The sequence below is a fragment of the Triticum dicoccoides genome, chromosome 5A (assembly GCF_002162155.2).
Source record: "Triticum dicoccoides isolate Atlit2015 ecotype Zavitan chromosome 5A, WEW_v2.0, whole genome shotgun sequence".
Taxonomy (NCBI): Eukaryota; Viridiplantae; Streptophyta; class Magnoliopsida; order Poales; family Poaceae; genus Triticum; species Triticum dicoccoides.
The window spans coordinates 215,697,639-215,716,691 of record NC_041388.1 but is presented as its reverse complement, the minus strand read 5'-3'; positions in this window follow the sequence as shown (position 1 = coordinate 215,716,691).

The following is a 19,053-nucleotide window of genomic DNA, read 5'->3' as shown; positions in this document are numbered from 1 at the left end:
GTTTCTGTCCCCCGGTGTTTGGCGGGCGAGGGTCATCATCGTCCTCACTTTGAGGTCCTTTCCCCTTATGTTCGGCATTTAATTTACCGGCCTGTTTGAAAACCCAGCAGTTTCTGTTGGTGTGGTTGGCAAGCTTGTCAGGGGTGCCATGAATCTGGCAAGGTCGCTCTAGTATTTTGTCCAAGTTGGATGGACCGTCCCTATTACCTTTGAACGGCTTCTTCCGCTGACCGGGTTTAGAGCCACTGAATCCGACATTTACTGTCGTTTCCTCTGTTTCTTCATTGTTGTTTCGATGCTTGTTTTTGCTGCATTGTGGCCTTCCATTGCCATCCCTGGCCTCAGAAGTGCCGGGGTCACTGGTACTGTTGCTTCTACGAGCCAACCAGCTATCTTCGCCCACGCAGAAGCAGGTCATAAGTGTAGTAAGACCAGCCATAGTCTTTGGCTTTTTCTGACCAAGGTGTCGGGCGAGCCATTCGTCACGGACGCTGTGCTTAAATGCCGTTAAGGCTTCAGTGTGAGGACAATCCACAATTTAGTTCTTTTTAATTAATAACCAATTCCAAAGTTTGCGAGCTGACTCTTCGGGTTGCTGGATTATGTGACTTAGGTCATCAACATCCGGTGGCCGGACATAAGTGCCTTGAAAGTTGTCCCGAAAAGCATCCTCTAAGTCTTCCCAACTTCCAGTGGAGTTCTCTGGGAGGCTGTACAACCAGTGTCGTGCTGGTCCTTTCAGTTTTAGAGGGAGGTATTTAATGGCGTGGAAATCATCTCCGCCAGCCATGTGACTGTGGAGAAGAAAATCTTCAATCCATACAGCGGGATCCGTCGTTCCATGGTATTTCTCAATGTTCATGGGTTTGAACCCTTCCAGAAATTGGTGCTGCATTACCTCATTGGTAAAGCACATGGGGTGTGCGGCACCTCTGTACCGGGCGACATCGCAACGGAGTTCGGACGACATCTGTGTTCGGTGCTGACCCCGGAGTTGGTTATTTTTGTCATGCCAGGCTTGATGGCCATCATCTCATGTGGGGGCACGTCCTCTTGATAAATAGATTGACCTGGTCTGGCTGGCTCTATTGGTCAGGTCCTGAAGTAGGTCGTACATGTAGCCCGGAGCCGCTGTCTCCATGCCAATATGGCGAGGGGGCGCGGGCTGATGTTTGACATGATTAGCCATTTTGTCCCATCCACGTGGTGGTCGGTCTGGTAGATAGCCTGATTGTATTTTGACAGTATTGGCGCAAGGGCCTCGTCGTCAAATTGTGGCAGTTGATACGTCTCCAATGAATCTATAATTTTTGATTGCTCCATGCTATATTATCTACTGTTTTGGACATTATTGGTCTTTATTATCCACTTTTATATTATTTTTGGGACTAACCTATTAACCGAAGGCCCAGCCCAGAATTGTTGTTTTTTGCCTGTTTTAGGGTTTCGAAGAAAAGGAATATCAAACTGAGTCCAAACGGAATGAAACCTTCGGGAACATGATTTTCTCACCGAATACAACTCAGGAGACTTGGACCCTATGTCAACCCAACTAAGAGGAGGCCACGAGGTAGGGGGGCGTGCCTGCCCCCCAGGCATGCCCTCCACCCTCGTGGGCCCACTGTTGCTCCACCGAAGCACTTCTTCCTCCTATAAATATCCACGTACCCCCAAACGATCAGAACAGAAGCCAAAACCCTAATTCCACCGCAGTAAATTTTAGTATCCACGAGATCCCATCTTGGGGCTTGTTCCGGAGCTCCGCCGGAGGGGGCATCGATCACGGAGGGCTTCTACATCAACACCATAGCCTCTCCAATGAAGTGTGAGTAGTTTACTTCAGACCTACGGGTCGATAGTTAGTATCTAGATGGCTTCTTCTCTCTTTTTGGACCTCAATACAATGTTCTCCCCCTCTCTTGTGGAGATCTATTCGATGTAATCTTCTTTTTGCGGTGTGTTTGTTGAGACCGATGAATTGTGGGTTTATGATCAAGTCTATCTATGAATAATATTTGAATCTTCTCTGAATTCTTTTATGTATGATTGGTTATCTTTGCAACTCTCTTGAATTATCAGTTTGGTTTGGCCTACTAGATTGATCTTTCTTGCAATGGGAGAAGTGCTTAGCTTTGGGTTCAATCTTGCGGTGTCCTTTCCCGATGACAGTAGGGGCAGCAAGGCACTTATTGTATTGTTGCCATCGAGGATAACAAGATGGGGTTTTCTTCATATTGCATGAGTCTATCCATCTACATCTTGTCATCTTGCTTAAGGCGTTACTCTGTTTTTAACTTAATACTCTAGATGCATGCTAGATAGCGGTCGATGAGTGGAGTAATAGTAGTAGATGCAGGCAGGAGTCGGTCTACTTGTCTCAGACGTGATGCCTATATACATGATCATACCTAGATATTCTCATAACTATGCTTAATTCTGTCAATTGCTCAACAGTAATTTGTTTACCCACCGTAGAATACTTTTGCTCTCGAGAGAAGCCACTAGTGAAACCTATGGCCCCCGGGTCTATATTTATCATATTAATCTCCTACTACTTAGTTATTTACTTTGCCTTTATTTTACTTTGCATCTTTATCATAAAAATACCAAAAATATTATCGTATCATATCTAGCAGATCTCACTCTCATAAGTGGCCCTATAGGGATTGACAACCCCTATTTGCGTTGGTTGCGAGGATTTATTTATTTTGTGCAGGTACGAGGGACTCGCGCGTAGCCTCCTATTGGATTGATACCTTGGTTCTCAAAAACTGAGGGAAATACTTACGTACTTTGTTGCATCATCCCTTCCTCTTCGGGGAAAACCAACGCAGTGCTAAAAGAGGTAGCAAGAAGGATTTCTGGCGCCGTTGCCGGGGAGGTCTACGCAAAAGTCAACATACCAAGTACCCAACACATACCCTTATCTCCTGCATTACATTATTTGCCATTTGCCTCTCATTTTCCTCTCCCCCACTTCACCCTTGCCGTTTTATTCGCCCTCTCTCTCTATCCTCCCTCTCTATTTGCCTCTTTTTGCCCTCTTGCCTTCCTTCCGCTATGTCTGAATCAAAAAGGGTTGGGGGTTCTCTCCAGAGCTTTAGTACTTTGGACAACCCCTCTATCCTCGCTAAACTTATAAATAAGGATACTATGGAAAAACCTACCGGAGTTATCAATGAGAGTCTTAATAATTTTGATAAAGATGATTCTGGAATTTTTCATTATTTACTTGATGAATCTTCGAAGGATTCTTGGTATAGACTATTAAGGATCAGGGCTAGCTATGTTCCTCAATATCAAATTGAAGTTTACCTAAAAAGCTTTTATATTGCCCTTCCTTCTTCTTTTAAGCATGTCTTAGATTCTATATTTGAAGAAGGTTTCCTTGAAGGGGATGTCATAGACACTTATGAAAAAATAAAAACTATATTTGGGCACCCCATGAATGAGAAAGTTGAATCTACATCTCTTTTGCTCTCTTACCAAAATGAATCTATTAAAGAGATAAAGGCTAGCCTAGATACAAACTTACGTAACATACTTAATATTTCTTCTACCATTAATAGCCATGTGCTTTATCAAAATAGAAGGATTAATTATATAGATAGCAAGTTTGCTCTTTTCTTTCCTAATACCAAATATGGCAATACCTAGATCTATTCTTGCTTGTTATGCCTAGCAAGGGGCGTTAAACGATAGCGCTTGTTGGGAGGCAACCCAATTTTATTTTTATTCCTTGCTTTTTGCTCCTTCTTAGTAATAAATAAATTATTTAGCCTCTGTTTTGGTTGTGTTTTTTGTGTTTAATTACTGTTTGTGCCAAGTAGAACCGTTGGGAAGACTTGGGGAAAGTCTTGTTGAACTTGCTGTAAAAAACAGAAACTTTAGCGCTCACGAGAACTGCTGTCATTTTTATTTGGAAAGTGATATTTAGTTAATTCTTTTTTCAGATGATTAATAGATAAATTACTCACGTCCAGAAATTTATTTTAGAATTTTTGGGGTTCCAGATCTTGCGCTATCTACAGATTACAACAGAATGTTCTGTTTTTGACAGATTCTGTTTTGCGTGTGTTGTTTGCTTATTTTGATGAATCTATGGCTAGTAAATTAGTTTATAAACTATAGAGAAGTTGGAATACAGTAGGTATAAAGCCCATATAAATAAAGAATAAGTTCATTACAGTACCTTGAAGTGGTCTTTTATTTTCTTTCGCTAACGGAGCTCACGAGGTTTTCTACTTTAAGTTTTGTGTTGTGAAGTTTTCAAGTTTTGGGTAAAGATTTGATGGATTATGGAACAAGTAGTGGCAAGAGCATAAGCTTGGGGATGCCCATTGCACCCCCAAGGTAATCTAAGGACACCTAAAAGACAAAGCTTGGGGATGCCCCGAAAGGCATCCCCTCTTTCGTCTACTTCTATCGGTAACTTTACTTGGAGCTATATTTTTATTTACCACATGGTATGTGTTTTGTTTGGAGCGTCTTGTATGATTTGAGTCTTTGCTTATTAGTTTACCACAATCATCCTTGCTGTACACATCTTTTGAGAGAGCCATACATGATTTGGAATTTGTTAGAATACTCTAGTGCTTCACTTATATCTTTTAGAGCACGGTGGTGGATTTGTTTTATAGAAACTAGTGATCTCTCATGCTTCACCTAGATTATTTTGAGTCTTAATAGCATGGCAATTTGCTTAAAATCCTAATATTCTTGGTATGCAAGATTAATAATAAAACTTTCTTATGAGTGTGTTGAATACTATGATAAGTTGGATACTTGATAATTGTTTTGAGATATGGAGATGGTGATATCAATGTCATGCTAGTTGAGTGGTTGTGAATTTGAAAAATACTTGTGTTGAAGCTTGTGATTCCCGTAGCATGCACGTATGGTGAACCGTTATGTGATGAAGTCGGGGCATGACTTATTTATTGATTGTCTTCCTTATGAGTGGCGGTCGGGGACGAGCGATGGTCTTTTCCTACCAATCTATCCCGCTAGGAGCATGTGAAGGAAATATGCCCTAGAGGCAATAATAAAGTTATTATTTATTTCCTTATATCATGATAAATGTTTATTATTCATGCTAGAATTGTATTAACCGGAAACATAATACATGTGTGAATACATAGACAAACTTAGTGTCACTAGTATGCCTCTACTTGACTAGCTCGTTAATCAAAGATGGTTATGTTCCCTAACCATGAACAAGGTGTTGTTATTTGATTAACGAGGTCACATCATTAGTTGAATGATCTGATTGACATGACCCATTTCATTAGCTTAGCATCCGATCGTTTGGTATGTTGCTATTGCTTTCTTCATGACTTATACATGTTCCTATGACTATGAGATTATGCAACTCCCGTTTACCGGAGGAACACTTTGTGTGCTACCAAACATCACAACGTAACTGGGTGATTATAAAGGAGCTCTACAGGTGTCTCCAAAGGTAGATGTTGGGTTGGCGTATTTCGAGATTAGGATTTGTCACTCCGATTGTCGGAGAGGTATCTCTGGGCCCTCTCGGTAATGCACATAACATAAGCCTTGCAAGCATTGCAGCCAATAGTTAGTTGCGAGATGATGTATTACGGAACGAGTAAAGAGACTTGCCGGTAACGAGATTGAACTAGGTATTGGATACCGACGATCGAATCTCGGGCAAGTAACATACCGATGACAAAGGGAACAACGTATGTTGTTATGCGGTCTGACCAATAAAGATCTTCGTAGAATATGTAGGAGCCAATATGGGCATCCAGGTCCCGCTATTGGTTATTGACCAGAGATGTGTCTCAGTCATGTCTGCATTATTCTCGAGCCGTAGGGTCCGCACGCTTAACATTACGATGACACTTATTATGAGTTTATGCATTTTGATGTACCGAAGTTAGTTCAGAGTCATGGATGTGATCACGGACATGATGAGGACTCTCAAAATGGTCGAGACATAAAGATTGATATATTGGAAGCCTATGTTTGGATATCGGAAGTGTTCCGGGTGAAATCGGTATTTTACCGGAGTACCGGGAGGTTACCGGAACCCCCCCCCCCCGGGAGCTGTATGGGCCTTAATGGGCTTTAGTGGAAAGGAGAAGGGGCAGACCTAGATGGGCCGCGCGCCTCCCCCCTCCCCTAGTCCTATTAGGACAAGGAGAGGTGGCCGGCCCCCCTCTCTCTCTTTCCCCCTCAGCGAATCCTACTCCAACTAGGATTGGGGGGAGGAATCCTACTCCCAAAGGGAGTAGGACTCCCTTGGCGCGCCCTCCTTGGCCGGCCGGCCCCCTCCCCTTGGCTCCTTTATATACGGAGGCAGGGGGCACCCCTAGACACACAAGTTGATCATTGAGATCGTTCCTTAGCCGTGTGCGGTGCCCCCTGCCACCATATTCCAGCTCGATTATATTGTAGCAGTGCTTAGGCGAAGCCCTGCGGCGGTAGAACATCAAGATCGTCACCACGCCGTCGTGCTGACGGAACTCCTCCCCGACGCTTTGCTGGATCAGAGCCCGGGGATCGTCATCGAGCTGTACGTGTGCTAAGAACTCAGAGGTGCCGGAGTAACGGTGCTTGGATCGGTCGGATCGAGAACACGTACGACTACTTCCTCTATGTTGCGTCAACGCTTCCGCAGTCGGTCTGCGTGGGTACATAGACAACACTCTCCCCTCTCGTTGCTGTGCATCACCATGATCTTGCGTGTGTGTAGGAATTTTTTTTGAAATTACTGCGTTCCCCAACAGTGGCATCCGAGCCTAGGTTTTATGGTTTGATGTTATATGCACGAGTAGAACACAAGTGAGTTGTGGGCGATATAAGTCATACTGCCTACCAGCATGTCATACTTTGGTTCGGCGGTATTGTTGGACGAGATGACCCGGACCAACATTACACGTACGCTTACGCGAGACCGGTTCCCCCGACGTGCTTTGCACATAGGTGGCTTGCGGGCGACTATCTCTCCAACTTTAGTTGAACCGAGTGTGGCTATGCCCGGTCCTTGCGAAGGTTAAAACGGAGTCTATTTGACAAACTATCGTTGTGGTTTTGATGCGTAGGTGAGATTGGTTCTTGCTTAAGCTCGTAGCAGCCACGTAAAACTTGCAACAACAAAGTAGATGACGTCTAACTTGTTTTTGCAGGGCATGTTGTGATGTGATATGGCCAAGACATGATGCTAAATTTTATTGTATGAGATGATCATGTTTTGTAACCGAGTTATCGGCAACTGGCAGGAGCCATATGGTTGTCGTTTTATTGTATGCAATGCAATCGCAATGTAATGCTTTACTTTATTACTAAGCGGTAGTGATAGTCGTAGAAGCATAAGTTTGGCGAGACGACAACGATGCTACGATGGAGATCAAGGTGTCGTGCCGGTGACGATGGTGATCATGACGGTGCTTCGAAGATGGAGATCACACGCACAAGATGATGATGGCCATATCATATCACTTATTTGATTGCATGTGATGTTTATCTTTTTATGCATCTTATCTTGCTTTGATTGACGGTAGCATTATAAAATGATCTCTCACTAAATTATCAAGAAGTGTTCTCCCTGAGTATGCACCGTTGCCAAAGTTCGTCGTGCCCAGACACCACGTGATGATCGGGTGTGATAAGCTCTACGTCCATCTACAACGGGTGCAAGCCAGTTTTGCACACGCAGAATACTCAGGTTAAACTTGACGAGCCTAGCATATACAGATATGGCCTCGGAACACAGGGACCGAAAGGTCGAGCGTGAATCATATAGTAGATATGATCAACATAACGATGTTCACCATTGAAAACTACTCCATCTCACGTGATGATCGGTTATGGTTTAGTTGATTTGGATCACGTGATCACTTAGAGGATTAGAGGGATGTCTATCTAAGTGGGATTCTTAAGTAATTTGATTAATTGAACTTAAACTTATCATGAACTTAGTACCTGATAGTATCTTGCATGTTTATGCGTATTGTAGATAGATGGCTCGTGCTGTTGTTCCGTTGAATTTTAATGCGTTCCTTGAGAAAGCAAAGTTGAAAGATGATGGTAGCAATTACACGGACTGGGTCCGTAACTTGAGGATTATCCTCATTGCTGCTCAAAAGAATTACGTCCTGGAAGCACCGCTGGGTGCCAGGCCTGCTACTGGAGCAACTCCAGATGTTATGAACGTCTGGCAGAGCAAAGCTGATGACTACTCGATAGTTCAGTGTGCCATGCTTTACGGCTTAGAATCGGGACTTCAACAACGTTTTGAACGTCATGGAGCATATGAGATGTTCCAGGAGTTGAAGTTAATATTTCAAGCAAATGCCCGGATTGAGAGATATGAAGTCTCCAATAAGTTCTATAGCTGCAAGATGGAGGAGAACAGTTCTGTCAGTGAGCATATACTCAAAATGTCTGGGTATAATAATCACTTGATTCAGATGGGAGTTAATCTTCCAGATGATTGCGTCATTGACAGAATTCTCCAATCACTGCCACCAAGCTACAAGAGCTTCGTGATGAACTATAATATGCAAGGGATGAACAAGACTATTCCCGAGCTCTTTGCAATGCTGAAAGCTGCGGAGGTAGAAATCAAGAAGGAGCATCAAGTGTTGATGGTTAACAAGACCACTAGTTTCAAGAAAAAGGGCAAAGGGAAAAAGAAGGGGAACTTCAAGAAGAACGGCAAGCTAGTTGCTGCTCAGGAGAAGAAACCCAAGTCTGGACCTAAGCCTGAAACTAAGTGCTTCTACTGCAAGCAGACTAGTCATTGGAAGCGGAACTACCCCAAGTATTTGGTGGATAAGAAGGATGGCAAGGTGAACAAAGGTATATGTGATATACATGTTGTTGATGTGTACCTTACTAGAGCTCGCAGTAGCACCTGGGTATTTGATACTGGTTCTGTTGCTAATATTTGCAACTCAAAACATGGACTACGGATTAAGCGAACACTGGCGAAGGACGAGGTGACAATGCGCGTGGGAAACGGTTCCAAAGTAGATGTGATCGCGGTCGGCACGCTACCTCTACATCTACCTTCGAGATTAATATTAGACCTAAATAATTGTTATTTGGTGCCAGCGTTGAGCATGAACATTATATCTGGTTTGATGCGAGACGGTTATTCATTTAAATCAGAGAATAATGGTTGTTCTATTTATATGAGTAATATCTTTTATGGTCATGCACCTTTGAGGAGTGGTCTATTTTTGATGAATCTCGATAGTAGTAACACACATATTCATAATGTTGAAGCCAAAAGATGCAGAGTTGATAATGAGAGTGCAACTTATTTGTGGCACTGCCGTTTAGGTCATATCGGTATAAAGCGCATGAAGAAACTCCATACTGATGGACTTTTGGAACCACTTGATTATGAATCACTTGGTACTTGCGAACCGTGCCTCATGGGCAAGATGACTAAAACACCGTTCTCCGGTACTATGGAGAGAGCAACAGATTTGTTGGAAATCATACATACAGATGTATGTGGTCCGATGAATATTGAGGCTCGTGGCGGATATCGTTATTTTCTCACCTTCACAGATGAGTTAAGCAGATATGGGAATATCTACTTAATGAAACATAAGTCTGAAACATTTGAAAAGTTCAAAGAATTTCAGAGTGAAGTTGAAAATCATCGTAACAAGAAAATAAAGTTTCTACGATCTGATCGTGGAGGAGAATATTTGAGTTACGAGTTTGGTGTACATTTGAAAAATTGTGGAATAGTTTCGCAGCTCACGCCACCCGGAACACCACAGCGCAATGGTGTTTCCGAACGTCGTAATCGTACTTTACTAGATATGGTGCGATCTATGATGTCTCTTACTGATTTACCGCTATCGTTTTGGGGTTATGCTTTAGAGACGGCCGCGTTCACGTTAAATAGGGCACCATCAAAATCCGTTGAGACGACGCCTTATGAACTGTGGTTTGGCCAGAAACCAAAGTTGTCATTTCTTAAAGTTTGGGGCTGCGATGCTTATGTGAAAAATCTTCAACCTGATAAGCTCGAACCCAAATCAGAGAAATGTGTGTACATAGGATACCCAAAGGAGACTGTTGGGTACACCTTCTATCACAGATCCGAAGGCAAGACATTCGTTGCTAAGAATGGATCCTTTTCTAGAGAAGGAGTTTCTCTCGAAAGAAGTGAGTGGGAGGAAAGTAGAACTTGACGAGGTAACTGTACCTGCTCCCTTATTGGAAAGTAGTACATCACAGAAAACTGTTTCTGCGACACCTATACCAATTAGTGAGGAAGCTAATGATGATGATCATGAAACTTCAGGACAAGATACTACTGAACCTCGTAGATCAACCAGAGCGAGATCCGCACCAGAGTGGTACGGTAATCCTGTTCTGGAAATCATGCTGCTAGATCATGATGAACCTACAAACTATGAAGAAGCGATGGTGAGCCCAGATTCCGCAAAGTGGCTTGAAGCCATGAAATCTGAGATGGGATCCATGTATGAGAACAAAGTATGGACTTTGGTTGACTTGCCCGATGATTGGCAAGCAATTGAGAATAAATGGATCTTCAAGAAGAAGACTGACGCTGATGGTAATGTTACTGTCTACAAAGCTCGACTTGTCGCAAAAGGTTTTCGACAAGTTCAAGGGGTTGACTACGATGAGACCTTCTCACCCGTAGCGATGCTTAAGTCTGTACGAATCATGTTAGCAATTGCCGCATTTTATGATTATGAAATTTGGCAGATGGATGTCAAAACTGCATTCCTGAATGGATTTCTGGAAGAAGAGTTGTATATGATGCAACCAGAAGGTTTTGTCAATCCAAAGGGAGCTAACAAAGTGTGCAAGCTCCAGCGATCCATTTATGGACTGGTGCAAGCCTCTCGGAGTTGGAATAAACGCTTTGATAGTGTGATCAAAGCATTTGGTTTTATACAGACTTTCGGTGAAGCCTGTATTTACAAGAACGTGAGTGGGAGCTCTGTAGCATTTCTGATATTATATGTGGATGACATATTACTGATTGGAAATGATATAGAATTTTTGGATAGCATAAAGGGATACTTGAATAAGAGTTTTTCAATGGAAGACCTTGGTGAAGCTGCTTACATATTAGGCATAAAGATCTATAGAGATAGATCAAGACGCTTAATTGGACTTTCACAAAGCACATACCTTGACAAGATTTTGAAGAAGTTCAAAATGGATCAAGCAAAGAAAGGGTTCTTGCTTGTGTTACAAGGTGTGAAGTTGAGTCAGACTCAATGCCCGACCACTGCAGAAGATAGAGAGAAAATGAAAGATGTTGCCTATGCTTCAGCCATAGGCTCTATCATGTATGCAATGTTGTGTACCAGACCAGATGTGTGCCTTGCTATAAGTTTAGCAGGGAGGTACCAAAGTAATCCAGGAGTGGATCACTGGACAGCGGTCAAGAACATCCTGAAATACCTGAAAAGGACTAAGGATATGTTTCTCGTATATGGAGGTGACAAAGAGCTCACCGTAAAAGGTAACGTTGATGCAAGCTTTGACACTGATCCGGATGATTCTAAATCGCAAACTGGATACGTGTTTACATTAAACGGTGGAGCTGTCAGTTGGTGCAGTTCTAAACAAAGCGTCGTAGCGGGATCTACATGTGAAGCAGAGTACATAGCTGCTTCGGAAGCAGTGAACGAAGGAGTCTGGATGAAGGAGTTCATATCCGATCTAGGTGTCATACCTAGTGCATCGGGTCCAATGAAAATCTTTTGTGATAATACTGGTGCAATTGCCTTGGCAAAGGAATCCAGATTTCACAAGAGGACCAAGCACATCAAGAGACGCTTCAATTCCATCCGGGATCTAGTCCAGGTGGGAGACATAGAGATTTGCAAGATACATACGAATCTGAATGTTGCAGACCCGTTGACTAAGCCTCTTCCACGAGCAAAACATGATCAGCACCAAGGCTCCTTGGGTGTTAGAATCATTACTGTGTAATCTAGATTATTGACTCTAGTGCAAGTGGGAGACTGAAGGAAATATGCCCTAGAGGCAATAATAAAGTTATTATTTATTTCCTTATATCATGATAAATGTTTATTATTCATGCTAGAATTGTATTAACCGGAAACATAATACATGTGTGAATACATAGACAAACTTAGTGTCACTAGTATGCCTCTACTTGACTAGCTCGTTAATCAAAGATGGTTATGTTTCCTAACCATGAACAAGGTGTTGTTATTTGATTAACGAGGTCACATCATTAGTTGAATGATCTGATTGACATGACCCATTTCATTAGCTTAGCACCCGATCGTTTAGTATGTTGCGATTGCTTTCTTCATGAGTTATACATGTTCCTATTACTATGAGATTATGCAATTCCCGTTTACCGGAGGAACACTTTGTGTGCTACCAAACGTCACAACGTAACTGGGTGATTATAAAGGAGCTCTACAGGTGTCTCCAAAGGTAGATGTTGGGTTGGCGTATTTCGAGATTAGGATTTGTCACTCCGATTGTCGGAGAGGTATCTCTGGATCCTCTCAGTAATGCACATCACATAAACCTTGCAAGCATTGCAGCCAATGAGTTAGTTGCGAGATGATGTATTACGGAACGAGTAAAGAGACTTGCCGGTAACGAGATTGAACTAGGTATTGGATACCGACGATCGAATCTCGGGCAAGTAACATACCGATGACAAAGGGAACAACGTATGTTGTTATGCGGTCTGACCGATAAAGATCTTCGTAGAATATGTAGGAGCCAATATGGGCATCCAGGTCCCGCTATTGGTTATTGACCGGAGATGTGTCTCAGTCATGTCTGCTTTATTCTCGAACCGTAGGGTCCGCACGCTTAACGTTACGATGACAGTTATTATGAGTTTATGCATTTTGATGTACCGAAGTTAGTTCGGAGTCCCGGATGTGATCACGGACATGACGAGGAGTCTCGAAATGGTCGAGACATAAATATTGATATATTGGAAGCCTATGTTTGGATATCGGAAGTGTTCCGGGTGAAATCGGTATTTTACCGGAGTACCGGGAGGTTACCGGAACCCCCCCGGGAGCTGTATGGGCCTTAATGGGCTTTAGTGGAAAGGAGAAGGGGCAGCCCTAGATGGGCCGCGCGCCTCCCCCCTCCCCTAGTCCTATTAGGACAAGGAGAGGTGGCCGGCCCCCCTCTCTCTCTTTCCCCCTCAGCGAATCCTACTCCAACTAGGATTGGGGGGAGGAATCCTACTCCCAGAGGGAGTAGTACTCCCTTGGCGCGCCCTCCTTGGCCGGTCGGCCCCCTCCCCTTGGCTCCTTTATATACGGAGGCAGGGGGCACCCCTAGACACACAAGTTGATCATTGAGATCGTTCCTTAGCCGTGTGCGTTGCCCCCTGCCACCATATTCCAGCTCGATTATATTGTAGCAGTGCTTAGGCGAAGCCCTGCGACGGTAGAACATCAAGATTGTCACCACGCCGTCGTGCTGACGGAACTCCTCCCCGACGCTTTGCTGGATCGGAGCCCGGGGATCGTCATCGAGCTGTACGTGTGCTAAGAACTCGGAGGTGCCGGAGTAACGGTGCTTGGATCGGTCGGATCGAGAAGACGTACGACTACTTCCTCTATGTTGCGTCAACGCTTCCGCAGTCGGTCTGGTGGGTACGTAGACAACACTCTCCCCTCTCGTTGCTGTGCATCACCATGATCTTGCGTGTGCGTAGGAATTTTTTTTGAAATTACTGCGTTCCCCAACAGCATGCGCGTAATACTTTGCTTTGATAACTTGTAGATTTTTGCAATAAGTATATGAGTTCTTTATGACTAATGTTGAGTCCATGGGTTATACACACTCTCAGCCTTCCACCTTTGCTAGCCTCTCTAATACCGCGCACCTTTCACAGGTATCGTACACCCACCATATACCTTCCTCAAAACAGCCACCATACCTACCTATTATGGCATTTCCATAGCCATTCCGAGATATATTGCCATGCAACTTTCCACCGTTCCGTTTATGACACACTCCATCATTGTCATATTGCTTAGCATGATCATGTAGTTGACATAGTATTTGTGGAAAATCCACCATTCATAATTCTTTCATACTTGTCACTCATGTATCATTGCATATCCCGGTACACCGCCGGAGGCATTCATATAGAGTAATATCTTGTTCTAAGTATCGAGTTGTAAGAAAAATAAAAGTGTGATGATCATCATTATTAGAGCATTGTCCCAAGTGAGGAAAGGATGATGGAGACTATGATTCCCCCACAAGTCGGGATGAGACTCCGGACGAAAAATAAATAAAAGAGGCCAAAGAAGCCCAAATAAAAAAAGAGAAAGAAAAGAGGCCATAAAAAAGGAGAAAAGGCCCAAAAAATGAGAGAAAAAGAGAGAAGGGACAATGATACTATCCTTTTACCACACTTGTGCTTCAAAGTAGCACCATGATCTTCATAGTAGAGAGTCTCTCATGTTATCACTTTCATATACTAGTGGGAATTTTTCATTATAGAACTTGGCTTGTATATTCCAATGATGGGCTTCCTCAAAATTGCCCTAGGTCTTCATGAGCAAGCAAGTTGGATGCACACCCACTTAGTTTCATTTTGAGCTTTCATATACTTATAGCTCTAGTGCATCCGTTGCATGGCAATCCCTACTCACTCAAATTGATATCTATTGATGGGCATCTCCATAATCCATTGATACGCCTAGTTGATGTGAGACTATCTTCCCATTTTTGTCTTCTCCACAACCACCACTCTATTCCACCTATAGTGCTATATCCATGGCTCACGCTCATGTATTGCGTGAAGATTGAAAAAGTTTTGAGAATGTCTAAAGTATGAAACAATTGCTTGGCTTGACATCGGGGTTGTGCATGATTTAAATATTTTGTGTGGTGAAGATAGAGCATAGCCAGACTATATGATTTTGTAGGGATTACTTTCTTTAGCCATGTTATTTTGAGAAGACATAATTGCTTTGTTAGTATGCTTGAAGTATTATTATTTTCTATGTCAATATAAACTTTTGTCTTGAATCTTTCGGATCTGAATATTCATACCACAATTAATAAGAATTACATTAAAATTATGCCAAGTAGCACTCCACATCAAAAATTCTATTTTTATCATTTACCTACTCGAGGACGAGCAGGAATTAAGCTTGGGGATGCTTGATACGTCTCCAACGTATCTATAATTTTTTATCGCTCCATGCTATATTATCTACTGTTTTGGACATTATTGGGCTTTATTATCCACTTTTATATTATTTTTGGGACTAACCTATTAACCGGAGGCCCAGCCCAGAACTGTTGTTTTTTGCCTATTTTAGGGTTTCGAAGAAAAGGAATATCAAACGGAGTCCAAACGGAATGATACCTTCGGGAACGTGATTTTCTCACCAAATACAACTCAGGAGACTTGGACCCTACGTCAAGCCAACTAACAGGAGGCCTCGAGGTAGGGGGGCGCGCCTGCCCCCCCAGGCGCGGCCTCCACCCTTGTGGGCCCCCTGTTGCTCCACCGACGTACTTCTTCCTCCTATATATATCCATGTACCCCCAAACGATCAGAACAGGAGCCAAAACCCTAATTCCACCACCGTAACTTTCTGTATCCACGAGATCCCATCTTGGGGCCTGTTCCGGAGCTCCGCCGGAGTGGGCATCGATCACAGAGGGCTTCTACATCAACACCATAGCCTCTCCGATGAAGTGTGAGTAGTTTACTTCAGACCTACGGGTCCATAGTTAGTAGCTAGATGGCTTCTTCTCTCTTTTTGGATCTCAATACAATGTTCTCCCCCTCTCTTGTGGAGATCTATTTGATGTAATCTTATTTTTGCGGTGTGTTTGTTGAGGTCGATGAATTGTGGGTTTATGATCAAGTCTATCTGTGAATAATATTTGAATCTTCTCTGAATTCTTTTATGTATGATTGGTTATCTTTGCAAGTCTCTTCGAATTATCAGTTTGGTTTGGCCTACTAGATTGATCTTTCTTGCAATGTGAAAAGTGCTTAGCTTTGGGTTCAATCTTGCGGTGTCGTTTCCCGGTGACAGTAAGGGCAGCAAGGCACGTATTGTATTGTTGCCATCGAGGATAACAAGATGGGGTTTTCTTCATATTGCATGAGTCTATCCCTCTACATCATGTCATCTTGCTTAAGGCGTTACTCTATTTTTAACTTAATACTCTAGATGCATGCTAGATAGTGGTCGATGAGTGGAGTAATAGTAGTAGATGCAGGCAGGAGTCGGTCTACTTGTCTCAGACGTGATGCCTATATACATGATCATACCTAGATATTCTCATAACTATGCTCAATTCTGTCAATTGCTCAACAGTAATTTGTTTACCCACCGTAGAATACTTTTGCTCTCGAGAGAAGCCACTAGTGAAACCTATGGCCCCCGGGTCTATCTTTATCATATTAATCTCCTACTACTTAGTTATTTACTTTGCCTTTATTTTACTTTGCATCTTTATCATAAAAATACCAAAAATATTATCTTATCATATCTATCAGATCTCACTGTCGTAAGTGGCCCTATAGGGATTGACAACCCCTATTTGAGTTGGCTGCGAAGATTTATTTGTTTTGTGCGGGTACGAGGGACTCGCGTGTAGCCTCCTACTGGATTGATACCTTGGTTCTCAAAAACAGAGGGAAATACTTACGCTACTTTGCTGCATCATCCCTTCCTCTTCGGGGAAAACCAACGCAGTGCTAAAAGAGGTAGCAGCAGTAACCCTACGTTTTGGGCAACTCTTTTTAAGGCGCTCAAAGCCATATCCTTCTTCGGTGGCTAGGACCTTAGTCCATCTATTGTTGAGTGTATCCTGTTCGGCTTTAATCTGCTGCTGTTTCTTTTTTAGGCTCCGCTCGGTGGTGATAAGTTGTCGCTTGAAGCGTTCTTGTTCGAGGGGTTCTTGTGGGACGATGAAATCTTCATCACCAAGGCTAACCTCCTCTTCGAAGACAGGTAGGTAGTTACTATCTTCTGAATCCTCATGATCGGCGAGTTTTTCGGGACTGAATTGACCCTCTTCCCTTTCATCCTGCTCAAACGCTGGCTCCACAGGGCTTTTGGGGTCTTCGGCATTATCCAGAGTTTTCATTGTCTCTGGTGTCGGTGTTGCTTTCCCTTGTATTGCGTGAGGGTTGAAAAATCTGAAGCGTGTTAAAGAGTATGAACCAATTGCTCGACTTGTCATCGGGGTTGTGCATGATAAATACTTTGTGTCAAGAAAACAGAGCATGACATGACTATATGACTTTGCAAGGATAGCTTTCTTTAGCGCTGATATTTTCAAAGACATGATTTTTTGTTGGGATGCCTGAGTATTAATGTCTTTATGTCAAATTATATATTATTGCTTTGAATCACTTATGTCTTTACATTCATGCCATGATTAGATATATGATCAAGTTTATGCTAGGTAGCATTCCACATGAAAAATTATCTTTTTTATCGTTTACCTACTCGAGGACGAGTAGTAATTAAGCTTGTGCTGATACGTCTCCATCGTATCTATAATTTTTGATTGTTTCATGCCAATATTATACAACTTTCACATATTTTTTGCAACTTTTTATATGATTTATTGGACTAACCTATTGATCTAGTACCCAGTGCCACTTCTTGTTTTTTGCATGTTTTTCGTTTCGTGGAAAATCCATATCAAACAAAGTCCAAACGCGATAAAAATTTACGGAGAATTATTTTGGAATATATGTGATTTTTGGGAGGTGGAATCAATGCAAACGGGGCCCACGGTGGCCACAACCCACCAGGGCGCGCCCAGGTGTCTTATGCTCACCTCGTAGGTCGGTTGGGTCTCTACTTCAGGCACAAGGAAGCTTATATCCAGAAAAAAATTGTGTTAAAGTCTCAGCGCAATCGGAGTTACGGATCTCCGGGAATATAAGAAACGGTTTGCAGCCAAATCTGGGGGACGCGAAACATAAGAGAACACAGAGGGAGATCCAATCTCGGAGGGGCTCCCGCCCCTCCGCTACCATGGATGACATGGACTAGAGGGGCAACTCTCCTCCCATCTAGGCGGGATGCCAAGGAAGAAGAAGAAGAAGGGGGGCTCTCTCTCCCCCCTCTCCCGATGGCGCCGGAGTGCTGCCGGTGCAAGGATCGTGACGGCGACTTACATCAACAATATTGCTACCGTCAACACCAACTTTGTCCCCCTCTATGCAGCAGTGTAACACCCCTTCTCACCGTTGTAATCTCTACTTAAACATGGTTCTCAACTTCATATATTATTTCCCAATGATCTATGGTTATCCTTTGATGTTTGAGTAGATCTGTTTTGTCTTGTGGGTTAGTCATGATCTTGCTTGGTATGATTGTATATTTTCTTTATGGTGTTGTCCTATGGTGCCCTCCATCTCGTGCAAACGTGAGGGTTCCCCACTGTAGGGTGTTGCAATACGTTCATGATTTGCTTATGGTGGGTTGCGAGAGTGACAGAAGCTTAAACCCGAGTAGATGGGTTGTTGCGTATGGGATAAAGAGGACTTGATACTTAATGCTATGGTTGGGTTTCACGACATTAATGATCTTTAGTAGTTGTGGATGCTTGCTAGGGATCCAATCATAAGTGCATATGATCCAAGTAGAGAAAGTATGTTAGCTCATACCTCTCCCTCATATAGAATTGCAAGAATGATTACCGGTACTTGTTATCGATTGCCTAGGGACAAATGCCTTTCTTGTTGACAAAAGCTATCCACCTTTATTATCTTGCAATTTATTCATAGTTTTATTCTCGCAAAGTACTCATGGTTTTATTCTTGCAAAATAGTTTCATACTTGTTCTAGGTAAAGCAAACGTCAAGTGTGCATAGAGTTGTATCGGTGGTCGATAGACCTTGAGGGAATATTTGTTCTACCTTTAGCTCCTCGTTGGGTTTGACACTCTTATTTATCGAAGAAGGCTACTTGTGGGTTATCAGGGAGATCTACGCCAAGTCAATACATACCAAGTACCCACCATAAACTCTCATCTCTTGCATTACATTATTCGCCGTTTGCCTCCCCC